Genomic DNA, 10,969 nt, shown 5'->3' with positions numbered 1-10,969 from the left:
GCACCTAGGCGATCTTTAGGAGGAATTTTCTTATCTCCTAAGCGATCTTTAACGTTAGTTTTGTCCATGTTTTGAACTTTGCTCTTGTCCTTTTGAGATCTACCAAGTAGCCACTGTTTCACATCTCTAGACAAAGGAGGAGAAACTTTATACGAAACAACTTCCCACAAAGGTCTAACACACCAATAATTGTCAAACTTTTCTACATCTTGAGAAATAGGAAATTCATAAGGAAGACGAAGATCCCCGGAAGGAATGGTTTGAGCAAGGCCATATTGTCTCCTTACTCTGCAAGGATAGTAGAAAGTCAACTTGGACAAGCTTGGAAGATGGCAAGAGGGTTGAGTATTGGAGCCAATCATCTTCTCAATTTTCCGCCAAGGAACAACCCATTTAATGGAGAAGTCGCGAGTTTCAAATACCCTACTCCACTCCCGACGACCCATCATTATGGAAAAACGTTTCATTCTTCTTACAAAACAATTTGGTGTATACTTTTCAATGTTGTCAGGAGGGCTAATTAATTCAAGCATTTCCATTAGCCAAATCTGCAAAAATTCAATATAAATAATTAGTATTACTATACAAAATTAAATATTTTTTATTTTTGTAATTAAAAGCATTGATTTTCTACCTCTAATAGAATTGGAGAACCTCGAAGAGGTGCTTTAGGGCCCTTCTTTAGTTCATCCAAACTAAGCATTGTTCCTCTTACAATTAACGACATAAGATTTCTCCCTGAGTCAACTTGCTCCATGACAGATACCAAAATTGCTTGACCCTCATGAATGTTTCCACTAGTAAGGAGATATTGACTAAACATGCAAAAGAGGAAAGCCCTTCTCTTATAAATTAAACATGAAAAGACTCGGATCGTGGTCTATCAAAATAAAAACGAGCAACTTCTTTTAAATTGATCGCATTACCATGCACTATATCCTTCAAGTCCCTATCCCTAAGGTTGAGGAAACGCTCAAAATATTTATAATAATATTCGCTCACCTTAGGAATTACCGCAAGATCTAAAGAAGGAAAGCCAAGAATGACACCAAATTCTTCCGGTTAAGGGAAAATTTCATCATAACCTAGTCTAAAGCAATGGGTATTTGAATCCTTATATTCTAAGGTAGTATGAGTAAAATCTATATCAAGATCTACCCCCTTAATACCATATAAGCCCCCTAAGTAAAAAAAGTCAAGCTCTTTCCTCTCCTTAGCAGTCAAAGACCGGCACTACTCACGAGTAAAGTCACTAAAAGTCTTAGCCATGACTATTTGATTGAAAACTAATAAGCTAAGTATTTTTAATCTGCTCGAATTATGCTAAAATCGGCAAATTTGGGGGCTATTTATAAACATGGATTGACGCAAACCGAATCTTGAACGGATTCGGGAAAATAAAATTATCGCGTCGCGATAAGGCTATCGCGACAGGCCTATCGCACTGCGATAGAGCTATGGCGTTGCGATAGCCTGCTCTTGTCTACGTCAACATCACGCGCTATACTAGCCGCGTTTCATCAACATTGATTCGATTTGAACTATGACTTTACAGTTTTGTTCCTCTCAAAAGCCTTATCCAACTCTATTTTTGGCAACATACATATCCTACATTGATTATTCTTAAGTTTAATTAATTAAGCTTATCAAAGTTCATTTTATTTTTTCATTTTTTCTTTTTGGGGGAGAAAGTCGGATACCCTCCATTTAGTAATAAAAATGACAGAAATTTTTTAGCAAAAATTTGTCACAATCTTTTCACACACTCACATGCACATAAAATAAAAAAGTAAAATGCAAAAAATTAGAATAGACATAATAATAAAAGTATGTATATACAAATATGAGTGTCATAGCAAAGTCCTATACATGTAAAATAGAAAATGAATACAGGTACATCTATGATCCTGGAGGACGAATCCCGAATGTGTTGTAAAATCGTTAAGTCTGGGGAGTTACCTCCCGCCAGCATCAGCCTCTCCAGTCGGAGGAAAAGAAAGAGTAGGCCAGTCCACCCGGGGTCACCCTGCTGAGGCTCCTAATAAGGCGGTTGCTGCGACGACGAGCCAGCCTCGTACGCTCCACCAGCCGTGAAAGGAATCGACACCGAAATATCCTGACCATGGGACTGCCTCACCTCCTCCTCAATAGAGAAATCTGAACCCTCTATGACGACAGTGCGGTCCGGCCCTTCTCGTCCGCCTTGATCCTTAGCCGAGGTGCGGCGACGTCTCGATCCAAAGCCAGACCTCTCTCTCCTACCCCCTGGGTCTCGTGCGAGTACGCATCAAAGGGACAGGCTGAAACAGAAAATTAAGCCAAGTTAAATACAGAGAAAAAAGAAAAAAAAAAACTAAAATAATCAAGTGCAAACAAAGAGACATACCCCTGCCACATCGCTGTCACGACGACATGACACCTGGTGGCTCAGCCTCACAAGCTAGTAGTGGAAGGCGTCTATAGCCCTCGCCATCCTCGTCACCACCTCGCGAGAAAACTGCAAAAGTAAAAGAGGTTAAAAGCAGTCGAAAAAAGTGCATATAAGAAAGAATCAGAGATAGCTTACCAAAGTCTGACCGCGGGGAATCGATCTCTCCACTTGACGCCATTCCTTGGAGGAGTCATCTCCTCTACGGGTTCAAACGACCCCTGGTAGGTGATGGACATAGGCGGAGGTACAAATTCCGCAACATCCGCTTCCTGCAAAATCAAACTCTAACAGTTAAGGTCATTTACGGCTACCGAAAGAGAAACAAATCAAGGAAATAAAGCATACCTCCTCCTCCTCTTATACATAGGGCGATGGAGCCAATCGCGGCAAGAGCTTCCTAGCATAATACTAGGACGGATTAAAATGTCTCTGCCAGCCGCAGATCTCCATGAGAGTCCGAACAGCCTCCTGATCAATCATATGAGATGGAGGACGTCGCGGAACTACGAAAAACTCCGTAGAATGCTGAATCGCGACTCTGTCACCCAAATGCACCACAACGGCATACGTCCCCTGGAAATAACGACGGTAAGTTGAATACGCGACAGCTCGCGCTGGAACGTCCAAATCAGCCCATAGATGGAAAAGAGGCTCAGGCCCCTGTAAAAGAGATAGACATGAGTCGAAATCCTGTGGAACAAGAAGAAATTGAAATGACAAATAAGAATGCTTATCGAGAGAAGTGCCTTTTGAACAAGTCTAGCAGTGGTTAGGCCAGGATAACAACCTCCCCAACAAGCAGCAACAGGGAGCCCTCATGGCGAAGGCCTGGCTGGTGACAAAGATGGGAGATACTCATGGAACCACACTTGTAACGACGGGGAAGGGTCAGCGAAAGCTAAACGTGTATCAAAAGAAAGCTTCTGAAAGAAGAATATACCTCTACGATCCTCCAAAAGATGAAAAGCGTGACCTCCTTCTTAAAGTCGCGATGACGACAAACAAGTCGCAATCCCAGCAGGAAATCAACATAGGCCAAGCTGGCCTAGTCAAAAGTCCCGATCGCGCGTAAATTGCGAAGAGCAGGCATATAATAGAGTAGTGCTCGACTACCCTTGTTAGGAGAAAAAGACCCTGACAACAGAATAAGAACAAAGATGTGCAACCACTGCTCAAGGGTGGTCACATCATCTCAAAAGGTCTCTGCAAGCAGAGATCGACGAATGGACCGGCCGCTCATATGCACTGATCGCGACTCGGCACAGGCCCTAACAGCGATAGGACCCAACAACTCATCCTCCTTTGGCGACAAAAGGGTAATATCCTTACCCAAAGGAACCTCGATCGACTGGAACTCTTGTCCAGTGATCAAAGAGAAGTCGAGAGGAGTGACAGTCATCTCACCCTAGGGAAATGAAACAAGTTGGTGGTGTCCTAAAAAAACTCCACCAGACCACATACAATGAAGCGGCTCGACCGTAGGGAATAAAGGGCCCGAGTGTCCTGCAGCAGAGGAGTCAAGTCGCATGACTCCCACAACGCGCATAGCTGCAAGTTATTGATAAAGTAAGTCTCGTACAAGTGGTCGATGGTGTCGTTGCCCGAGCCATGGAAAAATACCCGCTCGTCGGTCATACCGAGCCAAACGCGCTCCAAAATGTGAAATATGGGCATGAAATACAGGGTTTGCCCATCCCAATCAGGGAACTCCCCAAGTCTAGTGGAAGTCCCCTCGCCTGCGTCGACAGGCTTGTCCTCCAGGTGAGTCCTGGGAGAACGAGAGCCGGAACCTCGATGACGAGTTATGCTAATCATATTCAAGAACAGAAAAACAGTAAATGGATGGTTCTATAGTATCAAAAGTTCTCCTAGCTGCATGATACTATGTTTGTAAAAAAAAAAGAGTACATAGTACTAAAACAATGCATGATTTTAATTCAATAATAACAAGCACTTTTTAGAAATCAAACAATTTATTGCGATATGATGGCAAATATTGTGACAAATTAAGCATGAAAAGCAAGCAAAAACATGAAGAACAAGCCACATTATGTTCACAAACTTAAGGTGTTCGTTAATGGCAATTTGCTCGTTTCTTCACCAAATTGAGCCAAACAAGTTTCAAAATACTCCCAAGGCAATATACAAACATAAACAAGTGGTTTCATGGCAAGAAATTCGACAAACAAAGCAAAACAAGCAAAATTAAATTCAAAATTTTCGAAAATCCACAAATAAAAACGCACAAAATAAAGTGAGTTGGGGAAAACTTACATAGAACGGCAAACTAGAGATCACAAGCTTCGATTTGCAAACGACTTGAGAAAATTTCGTTGACAAACTAAGGAGAACAAGCAAGATGAAAATTTCGAATTAAATGCGAAAAAATAAGGTGCAGCGGCGAAATGAGGAAAAAAGGGGTTTAAACCCGGAAAACCGGACTCTATCGCGACGCAATAAGCCTGGCGCGCCACAATAGCACGTGGCAGCGAGCGATGGTATCCTTTACTCGGCGGTGCAATTCCCTAGGCCCCATATTGGTTTATGTGGACCTTATTCAGCAAATTGGGTTCCTTGGTACGCCAGTTAGCCCCTATGAGCAAGTTAACATGATTAGTAGTTGGCTCGATCACAATCGCGGTAAGTGATCGACCTGATGATGGTCATCTCACTTAGCTTAAGCGTTTAACATTGGATCATCGCAAGCACCAAGGTATTAGTTCATAGCAAAATACAGAAAAGCAACAGCACAACAGACATTCAAGCAAAAGCATTAGTAAATTGAGGATCGTTACAAGCAGAATGATCTTCAACAACGTTCCCTAAGATGTGGAGGGTTGTTACAAACAGCTAAAGATGACTACAAGTAAAGTCACCTTCGAAAAAGTTCCCTAGATTGAGGAGAATTGTCAAGAAAACAGGAGATGTCTACAAGCGGAATAATCTTTAATTATGTTCCCTAGCTTGTGGAGGATAGTCACAAAACATCAGACGATCGCTACAAGAGGAGCAATCTTCAATGTTGTTCCCTAGCTTGCGGAAGACTGTCACAGTTGAAATGAAGACAGCTACAAGCGGAGCTGTCTTCGGCGATATTCCCCTGGCTTGAGGAAGGTGAACACAAATGTAGAAAATTGGTTACCCCAGAGATGTGTACTTGACGGTGTAAGATACGCATTTCAAACTCTTTAATTGTTTAAACTAACGCTAGTTTGCAGGTATTGGTGTTACAAGAATTATTTAGGATCGCAGAACGTTCTGAATCATTCTCCGTCCCTATCGTTTACTTTGAATTCTGTTTATCGAAGTGGGGGGCTTCTGTAGACACCTGATTATGTATCCCCAAAAACCAAACCCAGTGATGAATATCTTTCACGTCATTGATTATTGAATGAGGTGAAATGCGAAAGAGTCTCGTAATGCATCTGTTTTTAATAAAAATATTTCTTTTTGTTTTCGAAAATATTTCTTTTTGTACCTTATTTATGGAAAATGTCTAGTCAAATTTAGTTTGGTCCATAATATGGGTCCAATAATATTGTAGTTGGATAGGGCTTGAAAAGAGCTTTCCAACAATAGATTATAAGCCCAATTTCGATGAATAATGGGGAAGTTATGGCCAAAATATTAAATTGGGCCCAAAACGATTTTATATGGCCCAATGATCAAGTTTGTCATTCCTAAAGTTATTAGGAATTGCTTTAATTTTCTAGAATAATCTAGAAGGTTATTGTAAATTTTGATAAAGTTAAGATTAATAATTGTATTTTTTAGATAAGGAATTTAATTTGAAATAAAAACAAGTGTTTTAAGATAAAAACTGATTTTTAAGGAGTCTAATTACCTAATTATATTGGGAAAAGGACGCCGTACAAGATTTTTATCCTGATCAAGCCATCGCGTTGCGGAGAGCCTATCGCGCTGCAATAGGTTATGTTGTGTCACGATAGCTCGATAGGGTCTGTTTTACTTCAAGTCAAATTCTGATTGTTTTCGAAGCATTCCGGATGTTTTCTCTATAAATAGTGGTGTTATTTCCCCGTTTTCAATCATCAACAATCATCAACAATCATCTTTCTATTCTCTTCTCTCTCAAAGCTAGAAGCTTGTTCTTTCTCCCTTTTTCTAATTCTTCCTTTTTTGAAATACAATACCGCATTCACGAGTCTTAGACGCCCCTAACCAAGTTCGAAGTTGCCTTCACCCTAGACGTGAAAGGTTGCTAATTTATTAGGATTTGGTCCCAAATCCCTATTTTAATTATTTAAATTAATTGTTTGATTTGATATTTTCCTTGAAGTTACTAACATGTGTATTGTTTTGATAGAAAGAGGTACGAGGCAACAAAGTGAGTAATTTCAATTGCTATATTTCTGTAGAAAGCATGCTTGGATTATTTTAATTCCTAGTATCATGTTAGGATGTTATTTATTGCTTTATAGTATAATGCTTAGGTTGCTTCCTATTTCTTCTATCATGTTAGTATCATGTTAGGGATAAAGATATGATCTTTATTGTTTAGTGACATGCTAGGGTTTGTCATTATTCTTGTTAGTATCATGCCTAAGATCTTGCTAATATTATTATGCTTTGAGATTGAATATTGATTATGATGATTTGTTGTATCAATATTATGTTGCTTGATACATTGTTGTTATTGCTTAATCACGTCATCTCTTGCAGGATTAAAGGGAATTTGTATTTAAAATCACGCTTAATAAGATAATTAATAATTTTATTTAGGCTAATATGATTTTAATAATTCAAGTTATCGCCAATAATAGATTTGTTTGTGCATTAATATTCAACCAACATATATTAAACAGGTTTAGGATTAATATATTGATTGTATGTTAGTCAGAAAGCGCATATGAATATGAGAAGAATAAAGTAGAGGCCTATTTAGGCAGGTTCAATCTCTTTTAGGTTGAATTTGTTCCTTCAACCTTAAATATCCAGCCATGGTTACGGACCACAATGGAGTTAGCGATCTCATGGATCGTTAAGGGGTGTAACCTTCACCTTGTGAACGGTTTACAAGTTCCTAAAACTTGTTGGTGACTCTTTTGCTCTAACTTTCTTCCCTTTGGACGCCACCATGCTTAAGTGTATGACCAAAGTGGGGCTCAAGTGTATGTAATACCCCAATAATTCTCTCTTTAAATCTGTGAGGACCTTGAACAATATTCAAGAGAATTACTGGCGTGCTACCGCCACGTGTTCAAACGTTAAGGCTTTATCAGAAAATAGCAGCGGAAAAACTAATTCAGTTATAAATAAGTTTCAAAACCAATAACCAAAACCAAATTAAATCATACAACTTGGAACCATTAAGGCCCTTATTCAAAACCCCACAAAAGTAGTAAATAAATAAAACCAGAGTTTAAATAAATTCAAACTTATGAAAAGAAATAAACTGCGAATAATAACCAACTCTCTACTCAAAATCCCACAACCCTGATGCGAATGCTGCGTATGTAAGAACCTGTGGTTAATCTGGTCCCCAATATTACAAGTGTAAAAATTGGATTGTCACAGGGTCATTGAAAGGCGAAGGCCATGACCAAAGAAAAACACACAAAGCACGCAATCAGCAAAGCTGAGTACATACAAGCTGCGAAACATAAAAGAAATCTCTAACATGCTACTAATAATCATCCATTACGCATCATTAGTTTATAGACTCAGAACATGACTCAACTATTTATATTACTAAGACTCCATTAATTAATAATAGGTAAATCATTATTTTTTTTCATTGGATTACGCAATAGACAAGGTTGTCCAACCCATGCTCCATTTGGAACATCAATAAAAGAAAAACGCCATGCCTCATTTCGGAAACATCAATAAACACCAACGACCACGGGCGCGACTCCGTGACCGTAGTTAGTATGAGATCTCACCTAACTCCTAGTTTTGAAAAATATTTGAAATAGGAGACTTGTAGATCAGACGGCCTCGATAAAAGTACACGGCTAATACCCCATGCACCCCAACCCCTGATTGTCATTACTCCAGATGTGCACCATTCCAGAGTTTTATTGCTCATCCATCTTGCACTTTACGTGATTTACAGGTTTAGACTTGGTGATGACTCATATGCAAACAATACAATCAATGCAATATCAATTCAATCAAGTAAAACAACTTTTCAATTTCAATTCTTGATTTATTAGTGACAAGCAACATTTATTAATTATTCCTTTACTACCTCGGTGTATAAACACCTTGAGTGCATAAGGCACCCCAAAACCTTAACCTCATCTTATAAGACTTGAATTCTTCCGTTACTCATCCTATTTCAATAATCATGAATGAGTAATAAATAAATCATTCCACAAATCACATACCTTTGCCTCTAAGCGCACCTTGCATAATTAGAGCACAAATAATTCTTGCAATATAAAATAGTGCACGTCATACGAAAATTCACAATGTATAACCAAACAATTTAACTCAGTCATCCCTATACATGATACTAAGTTCTCGATCCGTCCTTAAACATGCACCTACAAGCAAGGTTTCGTAACTTGTACGTACCTTGAATAAACGAATTGGTATGCCACTTTACTAACTAGAAATCACCTTCAATAAACTCCTCTCCTAAACCAAACAATAACATCTCAATCAATACCCAATCAATCAAATTTACAGCAATACTAACTTACTTTAAAACCTTCAAAATTCAATTAAACAGCACTTTAAAACCTTCCCTTTAGTTAAAATTATAGGATTATATATAGTTCTTTATATTTCCTTCATAAAAACCTTAAAATACATCATTATACATGAAATTACAGCAAGTTTAAAGTTTAATAAAAATCTTAAAATTATTTAAAAACCCCTAATAATCTTCCTTTTTAATGGGTGATTAAACCCTCTTTATAAAACATCAAAAGTAGTACTTAGAAACTATTTTCAGCACTTAAAGCTTCAATAAAACATATATTTATGCTTAATTAACTTTAAACATAATTAATTTTATTAATCAAACTCAAGGATAATATTTTAAATATAAAAAAACTTCGTGAAAATCAAAAACTGCCCGAAAATCATATTTAGAGGCTGAATTTGGCCACGATAGGGTGGTTCTCATTACCAAAGGTAGTGAGTCTTTCTTAAAACGTTGTTTCCACATGAAAAACACTACTTTTTTGTCAAAATCAGATGATTTCAGAACCTGACCGGGATTTAAACGGGATTAATATTAACGAACGAAAATCTAAAAATTAAAACACGAATTTACATGTTCAAAATAATCTGGAATTAAGTTAAACTAATCATTAGTTATACTCACCAAAATTTCAAAACATCATTACTATAAAAGCCCTAAATCAATTGTTCATAAAAACCCTAAAATCATGATTTTCAATAATTAAAAACCCTAGGTTATAAAATTTACAAAATCTGAAAATTATGACACTTATAAAATCTGAAATTATAAAGTTTAATCATCAAAATACAACTTGATACTAATTAAATTACTTTCAAACAATAAAATCAAAATCCATAAATCAATAATTATAATTATACAAATTAATAAAACAAAGGAGAGAGAAAATAAGACTAACCTTTATGTGTGAGAAATTTTTGGGGATTAATGGGGTATTTATAGGAGAGAATGTTGTAGGGTAAGTAAGAAGATTGGGCCTCATAAAATTATTGGGCCAATTAGGTAAATGAAATGGACTAGACTTTGTTTGTATGATCATGAATTGTAGAACATAGGTTCATAAAATAGTTTGTGCTAAAATAATTTTTGACCAATATTAATAATTTTAAACTTTTGTAATTAAATTCTGGAAAAGTACAAATAAATATTATAAATAAAATAAAATTTCATTTATAAAATATTTAAAAGTACGGGGGATTACAATCTACCCCTCTTAAAAGAAGTTTCGCCCTCGAAACTTAACCCAAAACCATAATTTCTCCAAAACCATTCAAAATTTTGTGTTTTATATTGCTGTAAATTGATTGATCCTCAACATGCACACTCAACAAACAGAACTTTATGCTTAATAAACTCGTACTTGGCCCCAAATTTTACATGCTTTAATTGCATGCAAACACAACAATATTGTTCAATAATAAGCAAAATCATGCAAACTCAAGCAATAAATAGCATAATTGAGGTAAAAAGCACGAAATTACATCGCATTCTACCCCCCTTAAAAGAAAAGAGTTACGCCCCCGTAACTCACCTTAATAAATAACATCACCAAGCATTTCATTATAATTACGTAGGTCATAGTTTTCCTCTCAATCATCTCGCAATCCTCTACGAAACACTCGTAGTTCAACTCACAACTCACACTTTAATACTTATTAACTAGCTCATTAGTGCTCTTCTATTTTCCCAATTAGACTTACTCAATTCCTTCAGATCATAAGCTTATTCTCAAAAATTCCCAAGTAATAACCTTTTACAAAAAAAACAAAAAAGTCATAACTCAATTCTCAATTCAGTATTTCATTATCACAACATGTTTCATCCATTCTTCAAGTAAAATAAACTCTCATTGGGTGTAACCC

The sequence above is a fragment of the Chenopodium album genome, chromosome 1 (assembly GCF_948465745.1).
Source record: "Chenopodium album chromosome 1, dcCheAlbu1.1, whole genome shotgun sequence".
In the NCBI taxonomy this organism is placed as follows: Eukaryota; Viridiplantae; Streptophyta; class Magnoliopsida; order Caryophyllales; family Amaranthaceae; genus Chenopodium; species Chenopodium album.
The sequence above is the reverse complement of the archived record's forward strand: the minus strand, read 5'-3'. Positions refer to the sequence as shown.